Source organism: Maniola jurtina, chromosome 8 (genome assembly GCF_905333055.1).
Source record: "Maniola jurtina chromosome 8, ilManJurt1.1, whole genome shotgun sequence".
Taxonomy (NCBI): Eukaryota; Metazoa; Arthropoda; class Insecta; order Lepidoptera; family Nymphalidae; genus Maniola; species Maniola jurtina.
Window position 1 is genome coordinate 13,938,120 of NC_060036.1, and position 16,301 is coordinate 13,954,420.

The 16,301-nt window shown below is 35.6% G+C and overlaps 1 protein-coding gene across 1 annotated transcript in view; it reads left to right on the forward strand.

The window, feature by feature from the left end:
• LOC123867372 (angiotensin-converting enzyme) overlaps positions 1-16,301 on the forward strand; it is a 335,250-nt gene that overhangs the window by 212,131 nt on the left and 106,818 nt on the right. The gene's annotated exons all lie outside the window — the stretch shown is intronic.

Below are 16,301 nucleotides of genomic sequence, written 5' to 3' on the forward strand. Positions count from 1 at the left end.
TCAACACCCCCGACCAGTGAAGGTTACAGTAACTAGAAAAGAGCTGATAACTTTCAAACGGCTGAACCGATTTTCTTTGACTATTCCGCGCCTACGATCCAAAGTATCTGAGTTTTCCAAAACATCATTTTCAAATAAATAATTATGTATATCTAGGCAACGTCCATCTTGACAGCTTAACATTTGTTAATTGACACTTGAATATTATGAACCTAAGGGTTATCTAACCTTCTTTTCTACAAGAAAACTAGAAAAGAGCTGATAACTTTTAAACGGCTGAACCAATTTTTTTGGACTATAGCTAAGAACACTCTCGATCAAGCCACCTTTCAAACAAAAAAAACTAAATTAAAATTGGTCCATTCGTTTAGGTGCTACGATGCCACAGACAGATACACAGATACACAGACACACAGATACACACGTCAAACTTATAACACCCCTCTTTTTGGGTCGGGGGTTAAAAAATAACAAAAGTGATAAATAATCGCTAATCGCTTGTAAATTGTAACCATTAGATTGGCAAATCAAGAGGTGTAATCCGAGATTACTGTAATTATATGAGATGAAATCATTTTAGTGTATGAAATTTTATATTACAATTTTTGTACTGAGGGCTGAATTAATAGTTATTTCAAATGAAATAACAAAACTGTGACGTTGTTCTTATATTAATTACAAAAACTCATCTTATCTTACAGTAATTATTGTTCATTGTAAACTATTTTTCCCCCGCGACTTCGTTCGTGTGGATTTGGATTTTCAAAGATCCCATTGAAATTATCAAAATTCTTAAAATGGTTACATGTATAGATTTGTAACGATAATCACTTTGAAATTGGAGATTGTAAGGTCTACATCTCCAGAGGATGCTCCGGTGTCGGGGCGAAACGCGCGTCGAGTGGTGTTGGGATGTGTGTGGTGCTGCGTGGTGGTGGTGCGTATTGCTTGCTTGGTGGCCGGCTTCTCCTGCATGTTGCGCCATACAGATTTGTCTGGTTTAGCGGATTATACCAAATTAAGTTCCTTGTAACAAAGGTTACAATATATTTATTTGAAAGTAACTGAAGGCCTTGTATCCGTAATCCGACGAGCTAAAACCAAAAATAAACAACAAATGAAATGATTTCTTGAAATGTGAATGTGAAGTATAGAGCTTGCATTAGTATTACTTTTTTTGGTTTCCCAAACTTTAAACTATGAGAAAAATAAATGTTCTAGTGGGAGGCTACGGCCGTGGCTAGTTGTCACCCTACCGGCAAAGTCGTGCCGCCCAGCGATTTGGCATACCAAAAACGGGAAGTACCCTATCGGTCTTTTGACAGACACAACAGACGGACAGCTGGACAGACAGACAAACAAACAGACAGACCTTTTGAGGAACGGGAAACCCTAAAAACTAACCTGCAGACCCTGCTGATAAATAATCATTACTTATCAGTCATTTGGTAAGCGCAAGCGAGAACGGATTCAAGTAGGTACCCGTTTGGATTTTTCCCCTCCCCCCCTCCACCCCTTTAAGTTAATAAATAGTTCATGAGCCATAATTTCCATATTTCCTTCCGTAACACCTAGGTAGATTCTGTTTATAACGTATACTTCCACTAAAAAAAAGATTCTTTTTTTGAGAGGTTCTCCAAACCTCTTCCTTTTTTTGAAGTCGGTTAAAAAGAATTCTGACAAACTCTAAAGAAATCTTTATAAAACCCAAATCAACGCGGACGAAGCTGAGGCAAAAATCGTGTTTAAAGTATTGCATCTTGCAGTAGGTAATTGGTACATTAAATTGTAAACAAATAACTTGATAGGTTCATAGTATATCGCGTGTTATAAGTAATTTGACTACAATTTGAAGACCTACCTATTTGTTAACAACTAATGATGCTTAACAGGGCTCTCTCCGTCACTTACTCCATACAATCGTAGTCCCAATTTCATTTGAATATTAAGCAACCGTTCATGAAATTTTGCAGACATTTTAGAAACTAATATCTGTGCCTGTGGTGTTTTAGATTTTTCTAAAAATATGTAGTTTTTAAAATTATAGGGGCTCGAAGATTTGTATGTGAATTTTTAAGACCGAATATTTTAACGGAAATCTGGAAAACCACAGGCATAGATATTAGTTCCCGGAACGTTTCTACATAATTCCATTGAGTATGATTGGTTAGTATTCCGATGAGAGACGAACTACGTTTGTATGGAGCGAGTGACGGAGAGACTTAACTTAAGTCGTGTAAAAGTTATTGTAAAACTTGTAGGTCAGCAATGCAAATAACTAAGTTCTCTTTATCGACCCGTCAATGGCCCACTACTGAGAACGAGTCTACTCTTAAATTGTTTAGGCCATGGGTAATGGGTAAAGGTTAATTGCTTGAAACGCACTGGAAACAGGGTATATTCCATACGAGTTGCAGTGACCATTTGGACAGTGTATATTTTTTGCAATTTTTTTTGCAAGTTTTTTCTCAATGTAAATATGTTTTTCTTTTTTATCTAAGTACAGTAAATAATGTATGTACTTATACATGAAATATATGACTTTTAATGTACAAAAAAACTTAAGCCCGTTGCGTCCGATGCCTGCGATGTGTAACTGTGGACGCTTACCTTTATAGGCAAAAGTGAGTTGCCATTTTTTTTTTTTTATTAAACTAGCTGATGCCCGCGACTTCGTTCGCGTGGATGTAGTTTTTTAAAAATCCCGTGGGAACTCGTAGCCTATGTGCTAATCCAGAGTATTAGCACATAGGCTAATCTATCTCCATTCTAAATTTCAGTCCAATCCGTCCAGTAGTTTTTGCGTGAAGGAGTAACAAACACACACACACACACACACATACACACACGTTGCTTCAAAGTGATTTGACCGTCTTAACCATACCCCCGAGGTGTTTACTGCGGCAATAAAATTTACTGTAATGGGTAGGTACGCCCCGATTGCATCAAACGAGAATTTTGATATGCAATTAACACAAATTAACGTGATGTCAAAATAGACGGTGCGCATTGTGGGGAAATTGATGAAAACTCCACAATTTTTACAGTTCCGTAGAAAACAAAGAACAGCTATTTTAAAAATCCATGCTGGATACTACGAAATTGGAAGTGTGCATCTATCTGTGTGTATGTCTGTCTATCTTCTAGCTCTTCACGGTCCATCTGTTTAACCGATTTTGACGAATTTTAGTAAAAAGATAGCTTGCATCCCAGGGACGGTCATGGGCTACTTCTTATCCCAGAAAATTCCGGGAAAAAGTTCCCACGGGATTTTAATACGTCTAAATCTATGTGGATGAAGCTGCGGGAATTATGAAAGATATATCTTTTAAACGTATAAATCGATTAAACAGATGGGCCGCGAAAAACTAGTAGGTACACTAAGAGACAAGTGTGGAAGTGTGAATTTAGAATTTTAGATGACCTAGAATTTGAGCGTCAGTCCAGCATCGAAACACAGGTTTAACAACAAAATATCTATTTGTTGTTGAAGTAACAACCACATCACATAAAGACAGCCCTTATGTCATCACATCACACTTCACACTAATATTATAAAGGAGAAAGTTTGTATGTGTGTGTGTGTGTGTGTGTGAGTGTGTGTATGTTTGTTACTCCTTCACGCAAAAACTACTGGACGGATTGGGCTGAAATTTAGAATGGAGATAGATTATACACTGGATTAGCATATAGGCTACTTTTTATCCCGGAAAATAAAAGAGTTCCCACGAGAATTTTACAAAAACCTACATCCACGCGAACGAAGTCGCGGGCATCAGTATGATCAACCAATAGTATCACTACGGAGGACTGGTTTCCTCTCAGAATGAGACGGATTTAAGCGCCAAGCTGGCCCAATGCGGATAAGCGACTTCACGCACCTTTGACAACATTATGGACAACTCTCAGGCATGCAGGTTTCCTCGCGATGTTTTCCTTTACCATTCAAGCAAGTGATAAAAAGTTACAAATACGCCCGGGTTCGAACCCCCGACCTCCCAAATGGAGGCCGAAATCTTAACCACTTGGCTATATCACACTAATATTATAAAGGCGAAAGTTTGTATGTGTGTGTGTGTGTGTGTATGTTTGTTACTCTTTCACGCAATAACTACTGAATGGATTTGGCTGAAATTTGGAATGAATATAGATAATATCCTGGATTAGCACATAGGCTACTTTTTATCCCGAAAAATCAAAGAGTTCCCATGGGATTTCAAAAAGCCGAAATCCACGCGGGCGAAGCCGCGGGTATCTTCTAGTAGTATATATAATCACTTCCCTGATTTCTGAAGAAGTTTTAGCAGTGATGTATGAAGAGTGAATTCATTTTCAATCATTAATACTTCCTTAAAGTTATGTCATGCTATGGCATTTAAGAGTTCAATAGGTACGTTTTCGTGCTAGGCCACTCCCAGAATATCTTGGGTTAACACTAAGTTACGATCCAGGATACTACTTCCTTATTAATAGACTTTAAACGTAGCTAACCCTATTGAAATAAATTACGAATCTTGCGTAGAACAGAGATAAAACCATCTTTAAGGATTTTTAGGGTTACATATACCCGAAGGATGCCAAGGGGAGCTTATAACTAAGCCTCCGCTGGCCGTCCATCCGCCTATCCGTCCGTCTGGCCGTCCGTTCGTCGCTCCGTACGTCCATCTGTCGGCCCGTCTGTCAATCTGTCAGCGGACTATACTCATAAACCGTAATAGCTAGAGAGTTGAAATTTTCGGTATATATAGCTATGGTACGGAACCAATCGTAATTAAGACCATCGTACAAGAAATAACAGTTTAATTTTTAAATTTTCATGGTCGCCATTTTGATTTTTTTTTTGTTATAGCGGCAATAAACAATGTATTCTGTGAAAATTTGAACTCTCTACCTATTGCGGTTTACGAGATACAGCCCACTGAAAGATAAAAAGATATCTATGGTAAGGATTACAACCCGCAGCAATGTTGAAAACGATGCAGAGAGTGAGAGAGGTGCTCTGCTGACCTCCAAAAATATACAAAAACAATATTAGTTCAACTCGTCTACAGAAGCTTGTTAAATTAACTAAATATTTCGCACTACTTTATAGTTATGTAATTTTAAACGGTATACGAATACAAGTCCAGTCTATACCCTTAGTACGAGTTCAGTCGTCTCGAAAACGTTGACTTTATAAGTTAACGTCAGAGTAAAATAGGCCTTAAGTTTGTCTAAAGTTTGTGTTGTAAACGGAATGAAATGGTTGGACTCTTGGATGTTGGATTTCGATGTATGGACGAACGATTTTAGGTCCATTTTATTTTAACCTTATAGTAAGTTTTTCAACGCTCGATATAATATACGAACGTTTTTGAGATGTACAAACTCGTGCTAAGCCCACAGAACCGGTCTAGAAGGCAGTTGAATGCTCTGAAGTAATTGTTGTTATGAAATTGTTTATAATAACAATAATATATCGTTTTCAATGGATGTTTCATAATGTTCATTATTTTACTATAATCTTCATACTTTGTAAATAATTGTTGAAATTATACTGACACTAGCGACCACCCGCAGCTTCGCTCCCGTGGGAATTTCAAAAATCCTTAATCTATCCCTTGTCTATATTATAAAGGGAATCTCAGTGCAAACTTTCAGCTTTCTAGATCCAAGAGGTTGATCTGGGCGATCAATTTATTTGTAACACCACTATAAGGAAAACTACACTAAAAGTACCTAAAGAAAACACAGACTTATGTAGGATACAAAAGGCGGCCTAATTGCTTATTGGCGCAACCTTAGGTATCGGAAAATATGAGAAAAAATAGACTGCAGATTATAATACATACCAATGGCTAGCATACATTCGCGTTGAGTCAGGATTTTTCTTTTTATATAAAAAAAAACATTTCTTTTTAGCTAGCCAGAAGGTGATAAATTGTATTTTAATGGGAACCATTTTTGTTGCATAAAACATTATATTCATTCAGTAACTGTAGAAAGAAAGCAAGGTGACGTGCGGGTGTGCGGGGCGTCTCCCGGCTCATACCTCGATTGCCATGTCGACTTGTCGCGTACTATATTATGTATACCTACTTACTACATGTAATATAGTGAGAGGCCAATTGCAACATATTGCATTATGAAATAAAACATAATATTCGTGCATACTTACACACAGTCCGAACTAATGTAGGCTTTACTTTTATTTTTATTCGTTCTTTCAGAGTTAAGTAAGTTTAACAGGGCTCTCTCCGTCACTCGTTTCCACTCGTTTCATACAATCGTAGTTCCTATTTCATTTGAATATTAAGCAACCAAAGTCCATGAAATTTTGCAAACATATTCTAGAAACTAATATCTGTGTCTGTGGTGTTTTAGATTTTTCTAAAAATAATTAGTTTTAAAATTACAGGGGCTCCAAGATTTGTATGAAAATTTTTAAGACCGCGTAACTTTGAAACCGAATATTTTAACAGAAATCTGGAAAACCACAGACATAGATATTAGTTTCTAAAATATGTCTGCAAAATTTCATGGACTTGGGTTGCTTAATATTCAAATGAAATTAGAACTACGATTGTATGAAACGAGTGGAAACGAGTGACGGAGAGAGCCCTCTTAATAGTGCAACATTATGAGGTTTAATTCTTATTTTCTTACTCAACTTTTGTGATAACTAAAAAAAATTGTTTTATTTACCTTCATTATTAGAGGAGACCTGTGCTCAGTAGTGAGGCGGCTATGGGTCGATCATGATGATTATGAACCCTAGTCGTTGGGTCGCAGGGGTCCGATCAATGGAAAACGCACGTAAAACTTCGAAAGGTCAGAGGTCCTACAACCTCTAGTTCTAGGAACCTCTAAATTTTCGGAGTTATGTGCGTTTCTAGAAATTAAAGTATCATTAGCTTTAACTGTGAAGGAAACTATCGTGAGGAAGCCTGCATGCCTGAGAGAGAGAGTTCTCCATAATGTTCTCCAATGTACGAGTAAAGTCTCCCAATCAGCATGGAAGACTATGTCTAAAGCCCATTCTAAGAAGAATCCCGTGCTCCGTTGTGAGTAGTGCTTGAAAATCGGACTATTTTTCAGCTCCGGAGTCGAGTTTTGATGCTGAGCGTTCCGCGTTCCAAGTCCGGAGTTCCGGAGTTTCGAAGCTTCATTAAAAAAATTTGAGCGTGATTAAATAGTGCGTTTATTTTGAATTTTTTTAACGCCTCAATGAATGTTTAAGTCTGTTAAGTATGAAATAAAACAAATCAGTTAGAAAAATTAAAAGGAACCTTCGTAATTAATTAAAATTAAGTAGTAAAATTTTTCTTATAGGTTTTGTTTTTTCATGTGTTTTCCATTGATAAAATGGGATAAGTTTTAACCTATTTCATAAATTATGTAAGCAATTAATGAAGACTACAGGATAAGTAACCGCTGAAAAAGCTCAACTTCAACAAAAAAATATGAAAATTGAAACTCTGTTTAGGTTCACGATAACTCCGGTTTCACAAATGAATCTGTAATCTTTCGAAGCTCCGGAGTTACGCCAAAACCGGAATTCCGGAGTTCGAACCCTAGTTGTGAGCCACCGATATGGTTTGATCATAATGATGTTATACAGTAGGTATTCTAGTGCCCTCTATATCCAATTACCCATACTACATCAACATAGTTAAATTACATTATACTTCATACATAGCTTACGTACGCCTGTCATAGATGGCGATATTATATCGTGTAAAAATAAAATGATATTCAATGTTAATAAAGTTTGAATGATTGAGGACTTTTAGATTGTACGATTATGTCGACAGCAGCAGCGCCCCGCGCCCATGCAACGATATGATTCCGATAATCGATTATGCAAAAATATATATAAAACGTTGTAAAAGTTGCCGTATTTTAACTACCATACTTAGTGTTTGTTTTCAAATATCTAACTGAATAATTTTATCTTTTTTTTAGTTTTAATTTTGCACAAAACATTGATGAAAAAATATTTTAAGTAACCGGTGCCGGTGTGCTTGTGTTTTTAAAGTTCTTTTAAAATTGAACGTCTACTCCCAAAATTTGCAACACCAAAAACCTTTTGATTTCAGATCTCGTTATGTCAAATTTCGTTATGACTTCAATTAAATAATGTTACCAACCCAATAAGCAGTTCCACTTTTTTAAACATTACTTAAACATAATATTATTCGTAAAATTACGTCCCTAAAACTACTCCTTAGCAGCAAATTCATTTCAATTATTATTAATTTTATTTGAAGCGCAACGCGATTACTACGTACTGAACAACTCCAATAATTAAAATTACCAGGACATTCCACTTAAACCAAGGATATTTAAAATTTTAATTTAGTGACAGATAGGACAAAGCAGCAGGCCTTGCCAAACACTTGTGACGCGGAAGGGGGCGGCACGGTGCGTGTGGCTTGCATCATCATAATAATTATTTGTTTTGTTTTTCGATGTGTCTATTATTATTTTTTGAAGGAATTGTTTAGAGGAGACAGTATTATATTTCATCCATTTGCTTAGTGAGCTTCTGCTCATAGCGGAAAGTTCGTCGTTCGATCATAAGAATGATAATATTAGCAGCTAAATTACAAAGCGTTGCTACATCGCTTACATTGACACTCCACGCACTGTATCTGCATGTACGAACATATCTTTCCTATATATTTAGGCACATTATGTTGCAAGAGAGATGTCGTATGTATACTGCTTCTTGTCACTAAGCGACACAATTTAAATCAAAAAAGACGTCATTTGACTAATTCCGGTCTACTTGTGTCAATTGTCAACAAATATAAGGCAAGCCACTAGCTATGGCCTTGCGAGGATTGGTGTTGTAAACTTTTGAACATGATGCGATAAATAAATCAGCTTTACTCTGGTACAAAATTAACCCATCTCAATTTTTACTAATGGCCCAATGCTATGACTTGTCAAAATATATGGCTTGCCATTTCGCTTACATTTTTTGAATAAAAATGTTGCTAATATACACTCTATTCTTCAGTTAGATATCTACGACTCCAGAAGATATTTTTATTGACATGTATGTATGACAACATTGATCCAAGTAGAAATTACCCAACTTATCTCAACTTCCAAAAAGGGTGTTATAAGCATACCTCTTTAGCAATGTACAGAAAAACTGTTTCGTAACAGAAATGAGAAGAAAAAATTGTTTTCTTTACATAGTCTACAACTAGGATTTCTTTACCTTTAAGAATTTCATTAAATCAGTAGCTCACTAGACTTGTTTGATGTCATCTGTCCACCTGTGAAAGATCTGATAAAGCTGCGCTTTCCGTTTAGAGGACCTATCACACATTTCTGGTGGAAAAACAGCCTTTTTCATGCCAATATTTATGAATTTTTGAGTGCTGGATCCAAATCAAGTACTGCAGATAGTTTTTTTTTGTGTTATCTCTCGTGTTTATCTCAAGTACAAGACTATCTCTATGTATCTCTATCTATCTCTCCAGGTAATGCCATTGCCAATGCAATTTAATTGGACAAGGACAATATCTTTATTATTATTTAGACAAAGGGTGACTTTTAAGGAAGGACCAGTTTGCCGAAAATTAAAAATATAAAAATAATAAAGTCCCAGACTAATCTGAGAATAGCGTAGGTATATAAAAATATAGAGTATTACTCGTAAATTATTCACACTTAGATTTAGGTTTTTAAAAATTGCGTACAATTTTCTGGGATAAAAAAACAATCTTTGTCCATCTTCGGGGTGCACGCTATATTTTATACCAAACGTTAAAAATCGATTAAGCAAATGGACCGTGAAAGATAACAGATGATCAGACAGATTAATAGACACACTTTCGCATTTATAATGTTACTGTTGATAGGTATGGATTTAAAGTAAAGAAACCCAGCGTAGCATAAATTTTAAGAAAAGAAAATTCAGGTGTCGGTAATTAACAGTTAATAGAATTAACTACAAAGACTTACCAGAACTTCCCTCGTTTGGGCCCGAACAGAATACCAGCGTTGTGGGTACATTGTGTATCCACAGCATCAAGCTGAGTTCGGGCCCTTTCGTTGGCACGACACATAATACACACATAATATACTGTTTAAGTTAAGTTAGTTTTTAAGTTTTATATTTTAAATTTTATATTTTAGGGCTTATATTTTTTATTTTTAGTTTTGTATAAGCGTCTTTATTTGTAATACTATGTTTATGTGTCGGTTTCAACGAATAAATTTTATTCTATTCTATTCTATTCTAATTTAAATTATCATAAAATAAATACATCGGCTGCAGAAGTAAAGGTTAACAACAAAAATTACTTGTCATTTAAACGTGCCTACAATTATTATTATCAACTTTAGTCCAATTTTATAAATGGCAACAGTTTTGTTAAAGTCTGTCTAGAGATAGACAGAATTTAACAGAACAGATGTGTGTCTGTATATTATTACGGTTTCACGGCCCATCTGCTTAACCAGTTTTGATAAGATTTGGTATGAAGATAAGCTTGCAAGTTGCATCCCGTAGACGGACTTATGCTACTTTTTGTTCCGTAAAATCAAACAGTTTCTTCGGGATTTAAAAAATCTAAATCCATGCTAACAAAGTCACGGGCATTGGTACATACATAACCTGCATCTCGGAGCGGGATATAGGCGTGACCATCATCTAGTATTTTCTAATTTTTTTTGCCAATTATAAACATTTTAAGAAATAAATATGTTTTTAAATAATTTTTTGTCACTGATCCATCTCAGAATATCACCCCAAATAACCCTTTTTGTTTGGATTTTGTACACGCGTGTGAGTCTATATAACAATAGGACAATATGCGCTTTGTTTTGTAGATATGTGTGTACAAACAGACATACTTTATGAGCCGTTGAAAGGTCTTTTATACTATAAGATTAAGGATTAAGTAATGCGTTGCAAAATCTTGGAAATACCTACTTTTCCTACTGTTACAAAAAAAATTAAAAAGTTAGTGTTACGACATGATACCAGCTCAGTCAGACTACCAGAAATCTGACCAGATCAGGTCAGATCAACTTGACCTGACCCGGCGGAATTTGTTTATACAGGGTGTTTGGTAATTAGTATATAATGACAACACGTACCCATGCTACTTTGATCTGATAAATACAATGCTGAAGTAAAATGACGAAATAAAATTATAAAATTTTCCATACAAAATTTTAATTTTTTTATTACCAAGTTTTCACGGCCCTAACATAACCCTAACTCACTGAGATCGTTGGCCTCGGCCTATCTAAAGATGGCCAACGATCTCAGTGAGTTAGGGCACGTTAGGGTCATGAAAACTTTGACATATTTTTTTTTTAAATTTTGTATTGAATTTTTATAATTTTATTTCGTCATTATACTTCAGCATTGTGTTTATCAGATCAAAGTAGCATGGGTACGTGTCGTCTTTATATACTAATTACCAAACACCCTGTATATGCCGATTTTCGAGAACTAACCATTCATTTTCTACCTTAAATGTTAGGATGACTAACTAGCATTTTAATAGTATTTTGTTGTAACAACAAAATAAGAAGACGCCAGGAAGGCGCAGTAGTGAATATTTTTGTCTTACAACTTAAAGATTCTGGGTTCGATAACTTCACCGATTACTTACTTAATAAAAGGTTTTTTAATCAAATAAACTATTATATTACAAGTGCTTATGAATCGTCAAAGAATCTGTCACTGGTTCGGAATAGATTTCCTACCGAGAAGAACCAGTAAGAAAGGCGACGGTTGCTCTTTTCAATTACTTACCTATTCAATTTAAGTACAATAATATTATGTAAATCGTGGATTTGACTAGCTCTAGCAATGGACTAACTTATACAAAACCGTGGATTTGACTCACTTCAGCAATGGGCGGTAGGTGTAAGGCCACGATTTTTTATCATTTACATAATTTTATATGCTTTTAAGGATCATACTTTTAATTATTTACTATGTTTATCATACTCATTCCAACAAATGACTTTCCAATTTTCCTGAGGCTGAACGTAGGAGAACTCCTACGTTCAGGAGTCGCGAGCTCACGATTTCTAATTAGCTTTTTTCTCGGAGGGATTCTTGTGTTTTCAAGTTTTAAATTCCCTGTATTGTCTTTTCCAATATCTCCCGCATAAATAGAATGACAACTAATAAGAATAATATGCAAGAAGACTAATAATAGTTTTTCTCTTTTTTCAGGTAAAAATCCATCCAATATTTATTCATTAAGATCAGCTTGTCAAAATCAGTGAATGTTACGTAAAGGAACATCAGCTCCGTCGAAATTGGTGAGTGAATTTTTGGCTACTTTTAAGAGCTGTCTGATTGACTTAAAATTTTGCAGACACGTGTGGTTAGGGCGACAGATTATTATGATACCATAAAGCATCTCTGGAGAAGGAGGTGGGCATTGAAATTCTTTGATAGCTTTTATAGTAGGACAATCTATATACAGGGTGGTCAAAAAGTCGTGGATCAAACGAAATAGGGAGATAGAGGAGGTCATTTCCAGTAAAAAAGTTTTCTGCAGCATGGCCATATTTAAATTGCCCTAAGAGTTATGAATATTTTTGGGTTTTTTAACAAAATACCAAATTCTCTTACAATTAGACTAATTAAAAAAAAATGAGATAAAAAACAATAAAACAAACGATGTTGTGTCATTACTAGATAATGTATCAGCATTACAAACCTTCTACTGAGGCTCTGGCTATCAAATTACAAGAGCAATTAATTTTTTTCCAAAACTTTTAAAGCGTTACCAAAAATTAAGTGTCACTTTAAAAGCGCACTGTGAAAAAAAAATGTACTATGGAAAAGTGACCCTGTATCAGAAAAACTTGCTGATGTAATGCCTATTTAAATGAGGTATAACACATTACTCTTTGTTTCGTAATTCTGGTACTATAATCGTTTTTTCATATCAAGGTGCAAATTTCAGTAGATTAGTTTAATTCAAAATAATTTTGAAGATTATCATGCTGCTAGTTAAACTGCTAGTTTTTTGTACGTTGGAATGTTAGAAACATCACTGTGCTTGTCACACTTAAAATTTGTGAAAAGAACAGAAACTCTTCACTACCACCATGTGCCAGAACTACCCAGAACGCCCTCTTTTCTAGGAAACAAAAGGATAAAAAAAACTATGCCTCTCTTTCACATCCTTCCTTATTCCAACAATGCAAATAGAAAGGATGATTAGTGTGAACGAGAGGCATAGTTTCTTTATCCTTTTGTTTCCTAGAAAAGATGAACTACTTGCAAGACGGTCGTTCTGGGTAGTTCTGGCACGTGGTGGTAGTGAAGAGTTTCTGTCCTTTTCACAAATTTTAAGTGTGACAAGCACAGTGATGTTTCTAGCATTCCAACGTACAAAAAACTAGCAGTTTAACTAGCAGCATGATAATCTTCAAAATTATTTTGAATTAAACTAATCTACTGAAATTTGCACCTTGATATGAATAAACGATTATAATACCAGAATTACGAAACAAAGAGTAATGTGTTATACCTCATTTAAATAGGCATTAAATCAGCAAGTTTTTTTGATACAGGGTCACTTTTCCGTAGTACATTTTTTTTTCACAGTGCGCTTTTAAAGTGACACTTAATTTTTGGTAACGCTTTAAAAGTTTTGGAAAAAAATTAATTGCTCTTGTAATTTGATAGCCAGAGCCTCAGTAGAAGGTTTGTAGTGCTGATACATTATCTAGTAATGACACAACATCGTTTGTTTTATTGTTTTTTATCTCATTTTTTTTTAATTAGTCTAATTGTAAGAGAATCTGGTATTTTGTTAAAAAACCCAAAAATATTCATAACTCTTAGGGCAATTTAAATATGGCCATGCTGTAGAAATTTTTTTTGCTGGAAATGACCTCCTCTATCTCCCTATTGCGTTTGATCCACGACTTTTTGACCACCCTGTATATACACCTATTATAAAATATATAATTTTCAAAAAATAGTCTCAAGAACCTGATGGGTGAGTTGAAAGGTGGGTACTGGACCTCTCTTAGTTTGTTTTTAAACAAAAATAGCGAGCAAACGAGCAGGCCGGTCACCTGATGTTAAGTGATTATCATCGCCCATGAACATTTGCAGCACCAGGGGAACCGCCAATCTGTTGCCGGCCTTTCAGCAATTTGTTGGTCCGCCCTTGAATAACCCCATGTTGTAATCTAGTGGGAACACCGCCGAAGGGATTTGGTTCCACAGTTTGCACATGCGTGGAGAAAAGGATCTGGTACATTGGGCGGTCGAAGTGCACCAGTCGCCCAGGTGGTGGTGAAATTGCTTAGGGTGGCATGCCGTGTGGTTTGTACGCGATTATTTAGTTGTTTCATTGTTTATTAGTCTGTCAATATAAACAAACCATCGCGTTTCCGACATGCCCTACTTGCGAATAATATGGGCCTGAGCGCACGGATCACTTCGCACGGTAATCTTCAATTAACGACTAATTAGCGATCAATTACCTGATCTGATAGCCACGCTATTGCGTAATTGCGTGACCCTCTCCGTCACTCGTTTCATACAATCGTAGTTCCAATTTCATTTGAATATTAAGCAACCAAAGTCCATGAAATTTTGCAGACATATTCTAGAAACTAATATCTATGTCTGTGGTTTTCCAGACTTCTGTTAAAATATTCGGTTTCAAAGTTACGCGGTCTTAAAAATTTTCATACAAATCTTTGAGCCCCTGTAATTTTAAAACTACATATTTTTAGAAAAATCTAAAAGACCACAGACATAGATATTAGTTTCTAGAATATGTCTGCAAAATTTCATGGACTTTGGTTGCTTAATATTCAAATGAAATTGGAACTACGATTGTATGAAACGAGTGACGGAGAGAGCCCTGTTATTATTATAACTGCCTAACTGTCTTGTTTGTCTAGTGACTAGATTTGTGACTTTGTAAACTGTACCTAGATCACACACACCACAAGCCCCGGGCTTAGCCAAAAAGATATTATATAATAGCTGATGCCCTCTTCGTACCGTGGATGTAGGTTTTTAAAAACCCCGTGGGAACTTATTGATTTCCCGAGATAAACAGTAGCTTATGTGTTAATCCAGGGTATAATCTATCTCCATTCCAAACAGCCAAATCGGTCCAGTAGTTTTTGAGTGAAAGAGTAACCAACTTTCGCGTTTATAATATTAGTACGATGTATTTTTATTTTCTTGTCGGGTCTGAAGAGACACAGATAACGAAGTGGGTTAAATGTGTAAATAGTGGGTAAATAAATAATAAATAATGGGTAAATAGTGGGTTAATAAGGGTTTTTTTCAAGAGATACGAAACCCTAAAAAGGATAAGTCTAATTAGGACTTCGCCATAGCACAGGCCCTACTGAACACTTACTCAAGATTATACGTGATTGCTCCACATATGATTATACAATACAATTGGGTAAAGTAAATAATAACATATTTTTAGAGTCGAATACACGGCAATGGCACAGTATAATATTATGTAAAGTTACTGTAACTGTGAACATAAGCACAGTTCACGACAGTTAGGCCTCATTTACACGAGAGCTTTTTAACTTCCGTTGAAAAAAGCATCCAAATAGAACAATTATAATGTATTCCCAAGTATCTCTTCACACGTAAGAAAAAAGTGTTGACGTGTGAACATATACTTAGGAATACATTTGTTCTATTTGGACGCTTTTTTAACAGACGTTATAAAAGCTTTCGTGTAAATGAGGACTTAGGGTAGATACTTGTAACAAAATATCGAGGCTTCGTGGTCACTGGCAGGCGTCAAATATTACCTACATTTGACACCTGACAGAATGTATGAGATTTTGAAATTATAGACAGACACTCCAATTTTATTTATTAGTATATGGATTAAAATACGGATCAAGCAATCGTTGAAAGTTTTAGTGGTCGTTATGTCACACGGTCGGGGACCGCTCACAATCATTGGAGTCCGTAAATACCGCGACAATCAAGCGCGAAGGTCAATGATTGGACACTTCACTTTTATATTTAGTCATACCCACTGCCATGCTCGGCCATATTGTGACCTTTGTCTCGTTTCCTGATCTATATCACACTATCACACTCAATATTAAGGCGAAAGTTTGTGTGTATGTGTGTATGTTTGTTACTCTTTCACGCAAAAACTGCTGAACTGATTCAGCTGAAATTTAGAATGGAGATAAATTATACCCTGGATAAACACATAGGCTACTTTTTATCCCGAAAAATTAAAGAGTTCCTACGAGATTTTTTATAAACCTATATCCGTGCGAACAAAATCGCGGACAGTGGATTATTAATA